Source organism: Fukomys damarensis, unplaced genomic scaffold (assembly GCF_012274545.1).
Source record: "Fukomys damarensis isolate Sample0158 unplaced genomic scaffold, DMR_v1.0_HiC HiC_scaffold_23, whole genome shotgun sequence".
Classification (NCBI taxonomy): domain Eukaryota; kingdom Metazoa; phylum Chordata; class Mammalia; order Rodentia; family Bathyergidae; genus Fukomys; species Fukomys damarensis.
This window is the reverse complement of record NW_022900935.1, coordinates 23,921,436-23,939,887: the sequence shown is the minus strand read 5'-3', so window position 1 is coordinate 23,939,887 and position 18,452 is coordinate 23,921,436.

Sequence of the window (18,452 nt, the reverse complement as noted above, 5' to 3'; positions counted from 1 at the left end):
AACTCAGGTCCTTGTGCTTACAAGTCAGGCAGCAGAACCACTGAGCCAGATCCCTGGCCTCTGATCTGTTGTGTCTTAATTATTTTCTCATTTATTTATTTATTTATTGGTACTGGGGATCGAACTCAATGATACACAGTTATAAAGGAGAGAAGGTTTATTTAGCTCACAGTTTGTAGAGGTTTCAGTTCATAGCCACCTGGCTCCAAGGCAGGATAGCATGACAGAGGGTCATCACAGAGGGAAAACTTCATGGCAGGCAGAAGGCAGTACAACAGTGAAGTAGAGAAGCAACAGCAGTCACAACAGGTGATGAAGTAGCAAAACAGTAAGTGAAATCAGCAGCCCTCTTTCTGTCCCTGATATTTTATCCAGGCTACAGGCATTAGGGCAGGTGGCCCTCACACTCAGTGTGGGCCTCCCCATTGTCCACACCCAGAACTATGCCAATCAGTGAGCTAATATAGGGATCACACACCCTTGATCCAGCCACCTCTGAAAAGCCCCACCTATGTCCACATAAGGCTTTGGAGGAACATCTAGACACATGTAATGACTATAGATGGTGATATGCTATTGTGGTGGATTGTCCAATGGTTAAATTGTAACACCCAGCTGAACTGAATCAGCATGGTCTGGGCATGGAGGATCCACCTGAAGATTGTTACCAACAGCCATAAAAAGAGAACTGGAAGGGAAGATCGTGGGCTGTTGATTTTCTAGGAGAAGCTTACTGCAGATGGTTTTCCTGATGTAAACTAGGCTGTCCTCATCAGAGGAGGAGCTTGGGGCCTCACTGTCACTGGGAATGGCTGCTGTTTTCATCAGGGGAGCTCTGATCATCCTAGCCCGTGAGCATCACTTCCTGGCTCCAATATGGATCCTTCAGCTTGGTGGCACAAATCCTTCATCTCACCAGTGTAGATTCTCTGGCTTCCACCACTGGCCTTTGGGCCTTCCTGGTGCAGATCCTCAATACGGACAAGCATGAGACATTGCTGTGGGTTCTAGGCCACTGGCTGGACTCGAGGAAGACACTGCCTTGGACTCTAAGCCTTTAGCTGGACTTGTGTGGGACACTGCAGGGATCCAGGCCCTTGGCTGCATTCTTTGGGCCTTTAGTGTGCAGTAATCTCTTGAAGTCCTTTGTGTTTGACTTTTAGGGTAATTATCATAAAATAATCTTATAAGTTACGTGTCCTGTATTTAATGTATTCATTCCCTTGCCAAACCCTGCTGACTACTACACTATATATTTCAAGGAAGCTAAAAGAGATGATTTTGAATGTTTTCACTACAAAGAAAGAATAAACATTTGAAGAAATAGCTATGCTTACTCTAATTTAAACATTACACAGTGTATACATGTATCAAATATCACACAATGCCCATAAATACATATAATTTTTCTGCACCCATTTTATTTGTTTATTTATTTATTTATTTCTACTTGGGATAGAACCCATGGTTCTGCACATACTAAGCAAGTGCTCTATTGAGCTACATCCCAGCCCTAAAAAATAAATTTTAAAACAAGCTAAAAAGAATGTGAGCTCCATGAGGGAGAGAATTTTTGTTTTCTTTAGTTATCATTTTATCCTCAACACTCATGAGTGAACAGGGATGCCAATTTGCCCATAAAGATAAGTAGCTCACCATCTACTACAAAGGATATTTATAAATATTTAGGTTGTTTTTAACCAGGTAAAGAAATGTTTGTTTGATTTTGCCTTGGTAATTAGTGTTTTGTTTTTGTCTTTTTTGAGACACAGTCTCTTATACAATTCAGGCTGGCCTTGAATTCATTTTGTAGCCCAAGCTGGCCTTGAACTCACAGCAATCCTCCTGCCCTAGCCTCCCAAGTGCTGGGGTCACAGGTGTGCATCACCATGCCCAGCCATTAATGTTTTTAGAATAGAAAATCCGCCATGCACAAAGGCTCACCCAGTTACTACAGATCAAAGGCTTTTAAGGAGCTTTTCCATTTTTCTTTTTTTTAAGGAGCTTTACTCTCTGATTTAGGCCATTTTAACCCTCAGTGATCACAGCCCTCAGTTTTCAGGGCAAATTACAAGAAAATGCGCAAAATGCCACAGCATGCTAATCTTATCCTAGTCTAATCTTAACCTAGAATTAGCTTAGGATGGTAGAGAGCCAAAGTGGAGACTTTGAAAAAGAAATTGGCAAAATAGTGAGCAGATATCTTCCTCATAATTCTCAAGACCTTGAGATCTACAACCAAGGGGACTACTCAGGTTGTGAGACTTCCCCCTACACATCCATCTGGTGGCCGTCTGCTTGGAGAACATGTGGGTATGATATGGCATTTCACTAGATCATTACAAAACCTTGTTGATGTTCTGTAAAACTTTCTATTTACGGAAACAAGAAGCCTAAACAACCACCCCAGTGAGGCTGAGTTATAATCTACAGAGTATGGATTGGATGTCCAGGGAGATAGTCAGAGGGAAGAAGTCTCGCTTGACCTTCTCCAGAGAGGATCATACCAAAGGTGTCCCCCACATGCCTGGCCAGGCCTCCCACTGCCTGAAGATGGCTGTCCTGCCCCATCCCCCAGGCATGGCAGCATCTTGTCCCTATTCCATGGATTTACAGCCTTATGAGCAACTCGCTGGACCTTTTATAATGGCTTATCTGCTCTCTGGGAACCAAGGAAGCAGAACAAGGGCGTTTTGGGTTTTTGAGACAGGGTACTATTATATCATTCAGGTTGGCCGTGGACTCATTAACACAGCCCAGGATGGCTCCGATTTCATGAGGCCTCGATCTCCTGCCTCAGCCTCCCAAACACTAAGATCACAGGCGTATGCCACCCTGCCTAGCTTTGAACAAACAAGTTTTGAGCAACATAAGAGATTATAACTTTTATAACTTTTTATAATTCTGTCACTAACCTCTCTTACTCAAGGAAAAAAAATTCAAGTGTATTAGTAATCTTTTTTATTTGAAGAAATGAGGAAAGGGGCCTTACTGAATCCTTACCTCAAATGTTTAGAAACAGCAAGTGTGCTGGTCCCTGTGGTTTGTGAGGAGACCAAACCATGGCGAGGTCGGCTCTACCAGACAGGTACCACGGTGCTGGTCACACTGCCCCTTCCCAATGCTCCTGTCTGCTGTGGAGTCTCTTTTTGGTGGGGGAGAGGAGTCTCAAAGTACAGAAAACATGCCATTCCAAATGGAAAGGAGCCATCTTTCCAAAGAGAAAAGGACAATCCAAAAGATTGAGGAAAGATCCCAAATTATTGTTGGACCTTTGTCTGATTGCCATTGTATGCCGAGGATGGTGCCACACACTTGTAATCCTAGCACTTGGGGGGGTGAGACAGGAAGATTGCTGTGAGTTGCCGGCCAGCCTGGACTACATAGCAAGACCCTGTCTCAAAAAAAAATTTTTTTATTACAATTGTATAGTTTTTGTCTATCCCACATCCAGGGATAAAAATAATGCTGTTATCCAGTGTGATGGTGCACACCTGTAATCCTAACACAAGTTCAAGGCTAGCCTGGGCCACATAGTGTGTTCGAGCCCAGCTTAAGCTACATAAATGAGACCAAACAAAACAAAATGCTGTCCTTAAATTATATTTTCTGTTCATTAAAATGAAAAAGGAAAGAAAAAAAAAAAGAAAAAAAGAAAGAAAACTATCCCTTAGTGTTGGATCAGTTCTCACAAGACAGCGCCCCTCTTCAGGGGATGATGTTAAAGGCTGTTTCTGACCAATAAAACCCTCTTAATGCACACTGTTCCCCACTGTAATTTCCAACACTTCCCCGCTTTTCCCACAAATAGTCACCACCATTAAAGGGTTTTAATGTTTCATTCAAAATGGATTAGTTCCTGTGACCAATAGCCAATGTAATTATAATGAGTGTTGTATTAATCCTTATGATATTTCCCTAAGTTCAATACATCACTGTATCTTAATCTTCTGCTATTCAGTTGCTCAATTACCCAATTAAACTCTTGGTGATCATTTACTGAGACTTATTTCATCAGTGCAATAAGAACTTACTTTTGGTTCCCAAAGAATTGGTCTGGCTTATGTGATTATGGGGATATTATTCTGGTTATGCACCACTTCTAGTCTTTCCCCTAAGCAAAATTATAGAATCTTAGAGAAATAACTGAAGTGGAAAGGCTTTGGACATTAACTTTCCCAATAGATAGTACTGCCAGGTCCATTAAGAACAATTATAGCCCATTTTAGAACAAGTTGATATTGTTACATATAATAGAAGATATTACAACAAAAAGTCTTCATCACAAGAAGTATAGCTCACTAGGTATTTTGAAAAGCCTCCCACTTAAAAATACCTCAATATCCGGTAAGTTTCAACAAGTATCTGCTCACAGGCTTAGTTAGGACCATGAAAAACCAAGGGAAATCTTCAGGAACCTAAAACAGATACAAAGAGCTGAGCTCAGTAAGATTATTATAGATAGGCAAGTTAATTAGATATCTTGTAGGCAGTTAGGGCCTCCCTTTAAGGCACCAGCCCTTAAGGCCCCAGTCCTCAAGTTGCTAGCCCTGCAAGAGACAAAACAGCAAGGAACAAACCTGAAGAACAATTGAGGCACATTCACTGGTTAGCATTATAAAAAGGGGAGACACTACTTCCCCTGGGGATAGATAGCAGTGATTGATATTCTAAGTGGGAAATTCCTTGTACATGATTTGTTCTCCCATTTGATCCCCATTTAATCAATATTACCAGAGTGACTGTACTTGTAATCTTATGGTTTTGTCCCACCTCATGCCCACCTTGTAAATTTCCATTGGGTCTTATGGTTTTGCACCCACCTTACCACATGGCTTTGCTGTGTAAAACATCTTTGAAAAGTGGGGTGGGTGGCCAGCCCATTTTCTGGTCCCCCTTCCGTCTCTCTTAGACAGAAGCTATCTTTCTCTGAATAAATTTTTCCTACTCTAACCTCCATTGTTCCTAGAATTCATTCTTCGATTTTAGAGAACACGGACTCACATTTCAGATACCTAGTAGGTTTGGGACTTGCATTTCTGCCCCTGTGTCAATATGCTCGCATGAACACCAGGCCACCATGAGGGAAATGCTAATACCAGAAACCCTGAACTTTGGGAGAGTAAACATTATTAAAAAATAAGAAGCAAGTCTTGGGTCTTGATCTGGATCAACCATGTTTTACTGTATGAAACCAGCTTCAAGGTGACATGACATGGAAAAAAAAAGTAGACAGGTCCAGGATTGCAGAGTACAAGTTACTGGGAGAACTTATAGCAGAAGCAGAGTCCTGGGTGACAGCAAGACCACTTGGATCTCTGCATTTTGGGCCAGAAGGAGCGGAATATATATTGGTTAGGACAAAAGTGATTTCATCCAAGTTGGAATGTACCTGGTTTATCTTAAGCTAATATTAGAGTCAGGCACATTCCTCGAGCCAGGATCAGGTTGTAAAGCTCCACATGCCCTAATGGTTTTGTCTATTTATAGGTTGCTGGGAAACTATGAAGGAAAAACCAGCTAGGATTACTCCGGAGCAGTCATGTCAGCTGTGACTCAAAATGGCAGCAGGTATGTCAAACTAAATCCACACAGGCCTAAAGAAGTCTGGGGGACAACAAGGGAAAGCTGTCTCTGCTCCAGCTTTGAGTCCAAGGAATAGCAATAATAATGACAGACACAAAGAGCTAAAATCATTGATATGCCCATATGGAAGCCAAGCTGCCACAGGGGAAATGGTTTAAGCTTTAAACACAAACCTGTCCTCTCAAGAATCTGTGGTTAAGCCTGTTAGACTTCCCTTGTCTTAAGATGGCTGCCACATAGAATGGCAGCCTCCATGTTAAAATATGACTTCTCCCAACAAAGGACAGGCTTCTTCTTCCCATCATGCCTCTTTTCCTGCCAAAAGAATAACCTGATACTTGCTACCTCCTAGCAGCTAGTGATGTCACAAGCCCCTCCTAGTGAGGTCACAGGATCTGCCAATCTCTTAATATTACCTCACTCAATTCCACCCCAGCTCAGGCTAACCCTACCTTGCTCCTATAAAAGAAGCTCCCTGTTCTGCCATGTTGCTTTTTCCTCCTTTGTTTGACTACAGCCCAGCAGATCCTTCCCATAATAAGGGCTTGTTATGGTTCTGGTCTTGTCCTGGTTTTTGGCTCTTTTTACCTAACAAAGCCTGGCATGGTGATATAACCCTTTGATCCCAGCACTCTGGGGCTGAGGCAGGAGGATTGCAATGAGTTCAAGGCCAGCCTGGAAAACAAAACAGACAAAAAGAATTTGTGATTATAATTTCCATGATTTTTTTCCTCCATTACTGATGATTGAACCCAGAATTTCTCACATGCCAGACAAGTACTCCACCTCTGAGCTATGTCCCCACCCCCAAATTTTCATGCTTTTAATCTTATGGATTCATTTTATAGGAAAGTAAATCTAACTAGGCATGATGACTCACACCTGCAATCCCAATACCTCAGTAGGCTAAGGCAGGAGGACTGCAAATTTGAGGCCAGCCTGAGAAACTTAGTGAGAACCTGCATCAATCATTGGGAAGACCCTAGTACTGGATTCAATCCCTAGAACAGGGGTCGGCGGGGAGAGATCATATAAACTGAGGGCCTTGTACCAAAGAGAGAAAGAGGAAACAAAATCTAGGGGCTGGGGAATGTAACTCATCAGTAAACACTTGCTTAGCACATTTATGGACCTGAGTTTAAAACAGCACTGCAAATTTTAAAAAGTAATCTACCAAGTGGGGAAATAAATCACCATAAGTGAAAGTCAACAGAACCAACAACAAAACAGATTTAGAGTTTAAAAAATCAATGCAATGCATCATAAGTTAAAGGAGAAGTATAAAATCATCTCATTAAAGCAGAAAAAGGCATTTGATAAAAGTGACATAACTGGGCTGTGGATAAGGCCCATTGGTACAGCACTGTGTAATATGTATAAAGGCCATGGTTTGAATCCCCACTACAGAAAAAAAAATTCAACATACTTTTAAAGAAAACAAAAATGGTAGAGAATGTTCTTTACCAAACACCAAGACACCTTACAAAATTGGCTAATTAAGATGTGGCAGCCTTCAGCCTTCATGAAGGCCTGGACAATAGAAAACTAGGACAACACATGCAGCCTGAGGGCCCCGGGCATCTGTGGCTATCTGACTGGAAAAAACAAAGTTGGATTGTACCATACTACATAGAAAATCAGTTCCAACGATCTGTCAGTCAGGTTCTAATCAGGAAAAAGAAACCATACCAGCAATTTGAACAGGAAAAATTTAACATAAAGAATTACTGTACTGTACACCTAAAATGTACCAATAGACTCAATGAAAGAAAGAAAAAGAAGGAAAAAAAAGAATTACTATCTACAGTGTATCTCCAAGAAGAGACTGAGATTGCTCTGTTGTTGTTTTATGGTCCTGAAGACTGAACCCCAGGTTTCACCCTAACCTATATCCCCAGCCCTTTTTAAAATTTTGAACCAGTCTTACAAGCTGTCCAGGTTAGACTGGACCTTGCATTCCTGAACCTCCCTAATTGCTGGGGATTGCAGGCATGCACCACCAATTCCAGTTTGTAGTAGTGTTTCTTTGTTTGTTTGGAGACGGGATCTCACTATGTAGTTGAGACTGACCTGGAATTCACTGTGTAGCCCAGGCTGGTCTCGAACTCATAGTGATCCTCCTGCCTCAGCCTCCTAGTGCTTGGATTACAGGCGTGCGCCACCACCCCTGGCTCTGTAGTAGTTTTTGAATGTTAGTATGTCTCATATTGGGGATGGGAGAGAATACTCTTGATTTGGAGTATTTGGGGAACATGTACATGAATTTTATTAGCAGACTAAGAACTGCTACAAGTACAAGTGGTCTTTTTCTTTCTTCTTCTTCTTCTTCTTTTTTTTTTTTTTTTTGCTTTAAATTTCTTTTAGATGTATCTTTTATATTGCTCTAAAAAAGCATTAGTAACTAGTTACAGGGGATTAACTACTTGTAAGAGTATAAAACAACACCGTATGGCAGGTGGAGGGCGACCACAACCTCCATGACTAAGGCAGGGCCCAGGAAAGGCACAAACTTGGAAGGGAGGCCCTAACCCAAGGCTGAGATTCAGATCTCTCTGGAGAGAGTGAAGCTGTGCTCTAATGAATGTTCACTAAAATCAACCTCTGTTCCACACAAGTCATCATTGAGGAAAAGAATCCTCAGAGCAAGAAGGTTATTATTTGCAGCTTATGTAACCATGAAGGACTAGAATCCAGAAAACACAGAGCAGGAGGTGGCCAGTGGATTTCCAAAACCCTGCAGTGATGCCTCCCATCCCACTTGCCCCTCTGTGATTGGCCTCAGTCTGTTCCTCCAGCGTGGAGATCTGCATTGTCTCCTTTTGGAGATCCGCTTGTGAATTATAACACACTAGAAATGTTGCTGCCTAACTTCTGAGGCCCAAGGCTCTCCCTGGTTTACCTCCTTGCCTTTGAAGCCCCAGGCGGTGGGGTAAGAATTCTAACTACATTGAGGCCTGTGCTGGAAGAAACACAGATCACAGAGAGGAGAGGCCTGACTATCCCAGCCTACTACCCCAGCCAAGGGCCCAAACAGCAGACACAAGCAGCTCCGATGCTCATGAGACATCCCAGAGAACCTCACCCGCACACACTCAATCACCCCCAGCTTTGTGTCTGGAGAGCTGAAGCTCCAGACATCACAGACTGGATATGAGCCACATGTGCTGTGTGCTGTCTGAATTCATGAACTACAGAATCCATCAACCTAGTAAAATGACTGTTTTATACCACTAAGCTCTGGAGTGATATGTTGGATAGCATTAGATTACTGGAACATATTATAAATCAATCTTTTAAAAAGACGAAAGAAAAGTTGGGTTCAGTCTGTAATTGACTGGCTCCAAGGCAGGATGACATGGCAGGTGGGCATCACAGAGAAAACAGTTCATGGCAGGCAGAAGGTAGCAAAGCAAGAAAGAAAGGGAACTTAGCAGCTTCTTTCTGCCCCTTTTGTAGTCTATCCAGGCTACCAGGATTAGGGCAGTGCCCACCCAGTCAGTGGACTGATTTAGTAATCACCCACCCTTAATCCTAGCACTGCACTGTAAATCAGTCACACACTCTGGATTCAGCCACCTCTGAAGAAGTCCACCTATGACCACATGAAGCTTCTGGGGGACATCTAGACACACCACAACACCTCCCACACACACATTTTTTTTCTTCCATACTGGAAATTGAAACCAGTGCCTGGTGGAGCATGGTAGACAAGAGTTCTACCACTGCCAAGCTATACCCACTTTGGATTTTAAAAAAAAATTTGGATGAACGGGGAAGGAGAATGGAAAAGAGATTCGAGGAATAGATGAATGGAATAAGGATAAGGATGGAATAAGAATTGAGCAAGTTAAAGTGAGCCTGGGGAATTGATTCATTTGTTGGTTTATTCTCAAACATTTAGGTGGCAGCTACAGTACCAGGCATTATTCTAAGTGCTTGGGATATAGTAGTGAGGACTTAGTGCCTCCTCCATGGAACTTACATTTTGAGGAAGACAGAGAATTAATGTGCTGTGTACTGTTATGATGAGAAGTGCTACAAATGAAAGTAAAGGGGGATAAAAGTACGAAGAGTGATAGGGAACACTGTTCATAAGATCTTTGCACAGAGCAGACACGGAGCCAAGGGAAGTAAGGGAGGAAGCCACACAGGAACCTCAGGCAGAGCTGGCCGTGTGGAGAGTCAGCAGTGCTGAGCCCTGCCCTGCCTAAGGCCAACCCCTCTCCCTGCAGAACGGGGCTCTTCCTCACCCTACATTTCAAAGATTCTGTTCCTTGAATATCTTCCAGAGAAAGAAGAAATGGTACCTTTCGGGTTTTGACACAGTGCCCTGGTTCAGGCAATGAGATCCCTTCCAACACAAGCTGGAGGGAAAAAGAAACCGTCTTTCCCTCAGCATCCTCCAAAGTGAGGATTAGGGAGACCCCTCTGAGCCTCCTCTGTCCTTCCAGGGACAACTCTGATCCCTGCTGAGTCCCCTCACCTACCCCATTAAATGTGCCTTATCCACCTTCCAGTAAGCTGTGAGAACTAGGAGACCCATATCCTGAAATGCCTCCTACCTGGGCCTACGGCCAGGGCCGGCTCTGCCTTGCTATGTGAGTGAGCACTCCATTATAAATGTCTCTGGAGGGTGGGAACTGGTCCCTGAAAGGAGGCCTATGAATGGGGAAAAGGGAACAGGTGAGGAAAGCATGGGTCAGGACAGGTAAGGCCTCTGATGGGCTCTGCCCTTGGGAATGGAGTGAAGTGGTTATCAAGGGGGTGGGTTCCTGCCACAGAATGAATTCAGACCCCTTCCCTCTCTCATGTACATGTGCTTTCTCACCGCATGATGCTTTGTCATGTGTGACACACAGCGAGAAAGCCCAAAACACATGCAGCCCCTCCAACTCAGACTTCCCAGCCCCCAGAACAGTGAGCCAAATGCTTTTCTGCTCATTATGAGTAACCAGTTATGGAGAGGGAGAGCCACTCAGTGATGTTTCTAGTAGTGACCCAGAAGGGCTCTATAAAAGGGAGAGCGTGTATGTTTAGAAGGGGGACAGGCCACAGACACAGTGTTTTTACTCAGATCAAGTGTCGCATGGAGGCTTAGGTGGGGATAAGGATGTCTGCAGTGTCTGAGACTCTCTACAAGCTTCCCTTCTGTGCCTTTCTGGAGAACACAATTTTCAGGAGGAACCCAGGTTCAGGCCCTGGAGGACCTTGTGGGCTGATCAGGGGTTACAGCCTCCTGGTGTGTCTTCCTGTGAGCCAGAATGTTCTGCTTCAGACTAAAGCAGGGAAACTGCCTGTCCCCAATGAATCAAACATCAAACTGAATCAGCACTCTTAGAGCTTGAGGCCAAGACCTATGGGGGCTGTGAGAGGGAAGCCTGAGCTCCTGACCCAGATGGCATGTGGTCACCAGAAGCCCTCCTGCAGGAGCTCTCCCACTCAACCTACTCCCAGCTGAAGCAGCCTGGGATCTAGGAGATCCTTCCCGTAAAGAGGGGCCTCGAGATGCATTGCTCAGCAATGCCAAGATATGGAGTTGACCCAAGTGTCCACCCACAAATGAGTGAGTGAAGAAGATATGGTTTCCCAGGGATTTAGCTCAGTGGCACTGTGCCTGCCTCACAAGCACAAGGCCCTGAGTTCAATCCCCAGTACTGGAGAAAAAAAAAAGATGATACGGGAACGTACTTTCTTGTTCCCTTCCTATCTCTCTTAGAAGCTTTCTTTCTCTCAATAAACTTTTACTACTCTTTAAAAAAAAACAAAAACAGATGATATGGTTTGTGCGCACAAGCAATGGAATTCCTCGTCCTTTAAAGAGGAAATTCTTTCATTTGTGATTGTGTAGAAGGCCCTGGAGGACACTGTGATAAATGAAATAAACCAGGTAAAGAAAGACAGATACCAGATGATTGCATTTATATGCAGAATCTAAAAGTGTTGAACTAAATGGAACTAGAGAATAAAATGATGATTACCAGAGACAGAGGGAGGGGATGAGTTGTTGGTCAAACGGTACAAAGTTTCAGATAGACAAGAGGAAAGACTTTTGAGATATATTGCACACCAGAGTAACCATAGTCAAGGATAAAATATTGTGTATATCAAAATAACTAAAAAAGCGAACTTCAAATTGATGACATTTTGATCAATGACCCTGACCCTGAATTACATGATGGTGATCCCATAAAATAATAATGGATCTGAAAAATTCTTATTGCCTAATGACTGTTGAACAGTCATAGCACATCACAATGCTTGTGTGCTCTGTACAAACGCTGGTGTAAATAAGCTTTATGTGCTACCAGTCATATAAAAGTACAGCCCAGGGCCGGAGTTTTAGCTCAGTGGTTCTGCCTCTGCCTCCCAAGCACAAGGGCCCGGGTTCGATCCCCAGTAGCAAAAAAAAAGAAAGAAAGAAAAGAAAAGAAACTAGAAAAGTGTAGACCATACAATTATACACAGCACCTAATACCTTATAGTGATGTAAATGTCCGTGTTGCTGATTTATGTAGTTACTATACTATACTTTTTATCTTTATTTTATTTGGGTTTTTGTTGGTGGTGGTGGTAATAGTTTTTGAGAAACAACAACCCCCCTAAAATAGATCAAAGACTTACATACAAGACTCAAACTATGAAACTATAGAAAAAAATCTAAGAGCAAAGTTTTTTTTGGCTATAACTCCAATTGCACAGACAACAAAAGTAAAAATTAACGAATGGAATTATACCAAACTGAAAAGCTTCTTTCTGCACAGCAAGAAAACAATCCATCAACAGTGTAAAGAAACAACCCACGGAGTGGAAGGAAATATTGGCAAACTATTCATCCAACAAGAGATTAATTTCCAGAATATATAAGGAATCCAAACAACTCAACAGCAAAAACATAATAATCTGATTTTAAAATAGGCAAATGATCTGAAAAGACATTTCTCAAAAAAGGATATACAAATGGCCAATAAGGACATGAAAAAATGCTCAGTACCACTAATCATCAGGGAACTGCAGATCAAAACCACCGAGACACCATCTCACCCCAGTTACAATGACATAGTGATAGAAACTAAGAAAGGCTTTCGAGACTATGGAGAAAGGAGAACTCTCATATCCTGGGAAAGGAATGTAAACTAGTACAGACATTATGAGGAAACAGTACAGAGGCGCCTTCAAAAATTTAAAAAATAAGCTAGGCGTGGTGGCGTGTGCCTGTAATCCCAACACTTGGAAGACTGAGGCAGGAGGATCGATCGCTATGAGATCAAAGCCAACCTTGGCCACATAGTGAGACCCTGTCTCGAAAAAAAAAACCAAAACCAAAACCAAAAAACTACCATACGATCAAATCATCCCATTACTATATTCATTGAAGGGAGGTAAAATCAGAATGCTGAAGAGATATCTGGATTCTGCCTGAGTTGCAGCATTTCTCACATTAGCCACCGTATGGAATCGACCGCTTATATGTGGAAACCAAAATCAATCTTGAAGAAATAAAGAGCAGAATAGTGGAGGGCCAGGGATTTAGCTCAGTGGTTGCACCGCCTGCCTTGAGAGTGCAAGGTCCCGAGTTGGAGCCCCAGTACCAAAAAAAAAAAAAAAGACAGAATAGTGGTTAGCAGACAGTTAATGGACACAGCGGTGCAGTTTGGACGAGACGAGTAACTTCTAAGGTTCTACAGCATAACTGTGATTGATAATTAACTATGAATTTCAACAAAGCTAGTAGGGAGGTTAGAGGTATAGCTCAGCGGTACAGTGTATATTTATCATGCTTAAAGCCCTGAGTACAATCCCCAGTGACAAAAGAAAGTTAGAAGAGAGGATTTTAAATACTTTGTTCCCAGCACAGAGAAATGACTAGAAGGAAATCATGGAAAGAAAAGAAAGGAAAGAAAGAAAGAAGGAAGGAAGGAAGGAAGGAAAGAAAGAAAGAAAGAAAGAAAGAAAGAAAGAAAGAAAGAAAGAAAGAAAGAAAGAAAGAAAGAAAGAAAGAAAGAACCTATGCCTACCACACTGAGGTGATAGCTACATCACCTCAATGCATATCATTTACATGTATTGAAATGCCACAGTGTACCCTATGTATATGTATAACCACTAAAGTCAACAAAAACTTTAAAACAGCTAAACATAGTGGCACACACCTGTAATCCTAGTTTCTCGGGAGGCTGAAGCAGGAGGATTGAGAGTTCTAGGTCATCCTGAGCAACCTAGCAAGACCCTGTGGAAACTAAAATTTAGTTGATTGATTTTAGTTTCCACACAAAATTTTTTTTTTAAATTAAGGGGGCCAGGGATTCAGCTCAGTTTATTTTAAGGGTGGGAATCACAGCTCAGTGCTACAGCACTTGCCTACCATTGTGAGACCACGGGTTTATTACCCAGTATCAAATAAATAAACATAATACAAATTTTTATAAAATATAATATTTTCATGGTACTGGGGATTGAACCCCAGGGAACCCTAAGCTACATACCAAGCCCATTTTTTATTTTGTTAGTTAGTTATTTATTTAAGGGTGGGAATCACAGCTCAGTGCTACAGCACTTGCCTACCATTGTGAGACCACGGGTTTATTACCCAGTATCAAATAAATAAACATAATACAAATTTTTATAAAATATAATATTTTCATGGTACTGGGGATTGAACCCCAGGGAACCCTAAGCTACATACCAAGCCCATTTTTTATTTTGTTAGTTAGTTATTTATTTTGTACCAGGAATCAAACTCAGGACCTTGCGCTTGCAAAGCAGGCAGTGGAACCACTGAGCTAAATCCCTGGCCCTATTTTGTTTAATTTTGAGACAGGTTCTTGCTAAGTTGCCTAGACTAATGAGTCTGCTTTCTCACTCAATAGGTGGGGTTACAGGTATGCACTGTAATCATACTCCATTTATAAATATATTTATTTAAAGCCAGGTGTGGTGCTGCACACCAGTAATCCTACCACTGTGGGAGTCTGAAGCAGCTAGATCACAAGTTCGAGCCCAGCCTAGGCAGCTTAGTGACTTAACGAAATCCTGCCACAGAGACCCTAGGTTCAATCCCCAGTGATGATACATATTATAATAAAAAGGCTGCACTGAGTGACTGACCTATTAGGTTGACATCAGGACCCTGATCAAACAATGATGAACCTGCCCAAGCAGGGTGTGGTGGCACATGCCTATAATTCCAGCATCCAGGAGGCTGAGGCAAGAGGATCACTGCAAGTTTGAGACCAGCCTGGGCTACATAGTGAGTTCCAGGTCAGTCTCAACTACATAGTGAAACACTGTCACAAAAAAACAAAAACAAAACAAAACAAAAAAACGGTCATTGATGCATCCCTATCATTGAGCTGGCTGGACCATACATTCTAATTGATTAATCACCCATAATTTTATACATATAGGACATCACATTGTACCATATAAATGTATACAATTATGACCTGTCAATTAAAGTTTTTTTTTGTTTGTTTGAAACAGGGTCTCACTATGTAGTTGAGACTGACCTGGAACTCATTATGTAGTCCAGGCTGGTCTCGAACTCACAGCGATCCTCCTGCCTCAGCCTCCTGAGTGCTAGCTAGGACTATAGGTGTGCAACACTGTGTAATCTTTTTTTTTTTTTTTTGGTACCAGGGATCAAACTCAGGACTTCAAGCTTTTGAGGCATGAGGCAGAACCACTGAGCTAAATCCCCAGCCCCAATTAAAGTAATATTGACCTAAGTGTTTTAAAAGTTAGAATGTAAAAGCTGATGTGTTCTGGACTCCTTGGAATAAAATGCTGAGGGAAGGGTGACATGACCTTCCCACGTCCAGGTGGAGAGGAGGTCGGTGCTGCCTGAGGCCAAGCACCTGCACCTCAGAGAACCCAGACCTATGCTTCCAGGAACTCGGATACACAGACCATCCACTCTTGCTGTGCCCAAACTACAGCTCTCCACCTGCCCCTGCTCCTCCCCTCTACCTCCCTCCCTCCCTCTCACCTGTGAACTCAAGGCCTTCATAGTAAGTTTCCCCAGAACTTTTCTAGTTTGAGAAAGGGTCTTGCTAAAATGCCCAAGCTGGGATTAAACTTGCAGTCCTTCTGCCTCAGCTTCCCAGAGAGCTATGATTACAGGCAAGCACTTGCTGCCCTCTCCTTTCTTGTCCCTACCTAAGCCCTACCTACCCGTAGGTCATGCCCATCCTTCCCCATGAGGTTAGAGTGTCACTGGGTCACAGCTGGTACTCTGCCCTGGTGGGACACCCAATCCCAGACTCTGTGAGAGTTAGCTGCTCCTTTTCCAAATAATAATACCCGCCTCATCCAAAGCACAATGTACCCTTCACCCAGGGTACTAAGGGCTGTCTCGTTTACCTAAAACAAGGACTGAATCCATGGTGAAATTCAGACTCCAGTGTCCTGTGGAACCAGCTGAAGGTACTCTCCGGCTAAGACATATCCTTATCCTCATCCTTATTTAGCTTTCTTCTTCCACCCATCCTGCTTTCCCACTCCTCTTCTTTTGCTTCAATAAATCACTAGAAGAAGCATCCTTGGGCTGGACTCTGTCCTAGGGAACCTGATTTAAGAAACCCTTGGGCCATCGACAACCAGCAACACCCAAGCCGTCATGACAGCCACCATACATTGTCTCTCAGACCTCAGCTTTGTCCAGGATCTAAAGCTTTTATCACACAAACAGATGCCTAAATAAAGATTTTATTTTTTCCGTACTGAGGACCAAACCCAGGGCTTTCACACAGAGCTATATCCCCAGCCCCTTTTTAGTTTTATTTTGAGATGCAGTCTGGCCAAATCACTAAACTGCCCAGGCTAGGCTTGATGTATTATTTGGTTTTGATCTTTATTAAGAGTAGTCTTCGAAGACTTTCTTTCTCATTCAAAATTATGTTATTAAAATGTATCCATGTTGTTGGTAGGCAGGGTGTATCATTCATTTTTACTGATGTAGCTGGGCATGGTGGTGCATGCCTGTAATCTCAGCACTCAGAAGGCTGAGGCAGAAGGATCACTGTGAGTTCAAGACCAGCCTGGGCTACATAGAGAGTTCCAGGTCAGTCTCAACTACACAGTGAGACCCTGTCTCAAAAAAAAACATTTTTACTGATGTGCAGCATTCTATGCCACAACTCATCCATCCTGTGTGGTCAACTGATTTTGAATTGTTCCTTTTAATTTCATCCTTTCACAAGTGGTGCTACCACCAGCACTCTTTGGCAGGGGGTGGGATGCACTACTGGGGATTGAACCCAGGGTCTCCTGCATGCTAAGCAAGTAGGCTGCCACTGAGCTACACCCCGCGCTAGCAGCCTTCCTTCCACATCTCCCACATGTCTTCTGATACATGCGTGAGACTTTGTCTTAGGTATGTATCTAAGAGTTAAATTTCGGGGTATGTGGTTATTCAATTATACAAGAAAAACACCAGATGGTTTTTCAAAGTGGTGGTTCAACCTAACACACTCGCCATGAAGGTATAAGAGATACATTGACCAATAATATTTTCTTCAGAAAACATTGTCGTAGTTCTTATATTTTGACCACTGAATGTATGTAAACTGTATTTCATTCTGGTCTTGATTTACATTCTTCTGATAAGTAATAAAACTGAGCCAGGGATGTAGCTCAGCAGCGCTGCACCTGCCTGGCAAGTGCTAGGTACTGAGTTCAATTCCTGACACAAAAAAGTGAAAAAATTGATCATTTTCCATCAATTTATGACCCTGCATCTTTTCTTTTCTTTTCTTTTCTTTTCTTTCAGTACCAGGGATTGAACTCAGGACCTTGCACTTGTCAGGCAGGCAGCAGAACCACTGAGCTAAATCCCCAGCCCCTATTTTCTTTCCTAAGATTGCCTTTTTCAATTTTTCTACTGAATTACATCTTTTTCTTACAGTTTCACAGGTACTATCTATATGTGCCTGTTATTAATCCTTTGCTGGTTATATGTGCTATAAATACCTTCTCTATTGCTCATGGCTTGCATTTTTATTTCTTCTAAGGTATAATAAATAAACAGAATGAATAAAGCTATTAAAATAATTTTATTAATGTAATGCATACTATTATATACTGAACAATTCTAAAAAGATTGCATTTATGATATAATATGATAACTACTATTCTGATTTGCATTATTCAAATTGTTATCAACATTTCTTGGCCCCAAAACAATATAAAGTTCTTCTTAAGCATACCTAGTCAGCACACCTTCTTTTAAAAACTGCATTTGCTAGGGATGGGAATGTAGCTCAGTGGTAAAACACTAAATGCACAAATCAACTTTAAATCTGTGCGCCCCGTGCACTCTCCATGCAGAGGAAGCGGACAACTCCAGCACCTCAGCAGGCCATCTCCTGTCCCTGCAAGTTAGCATCACTTCACGTGCATTGGTTTCTACAACTGTGGATGAGTTGTGCCAGGCCTTACATTTCATATAACTGGGTTTGTTTGTTTTGTGACAAGACCTCACTGTATAGTCAAGGTTGGCCTTGAACTTAATATGTAGCCTAGGCTGGCCTCAAATTCATGGCAATCCTCCTGCCTCAGCCTCCTGAGTGCTGGAACTAGGAGGCAGAGCTACCACACCCAGGACATATAATTGTAATCATACAATGTGTACATCCTTTAGTGTCTGACTTCTTTCCATCAAAATTAGGTGCCAGGCGTGGTAGGGCATGCCTGTAATCTCAGCACTCAGGAGGCAGAGGCAGGAGTGTCACTGTTAGTTTAAGGCCAGCCTGGGCTACATAGTGAGTTCAAGAGCAGCCTGGGCTACACAGAAAGACCCTGTCTCAAAAAAAAAAAAAAAAAAAAAAAAAAAAAAAAAAAAAAAAAGGGGGGGGGGGAGGGGGGGGGGG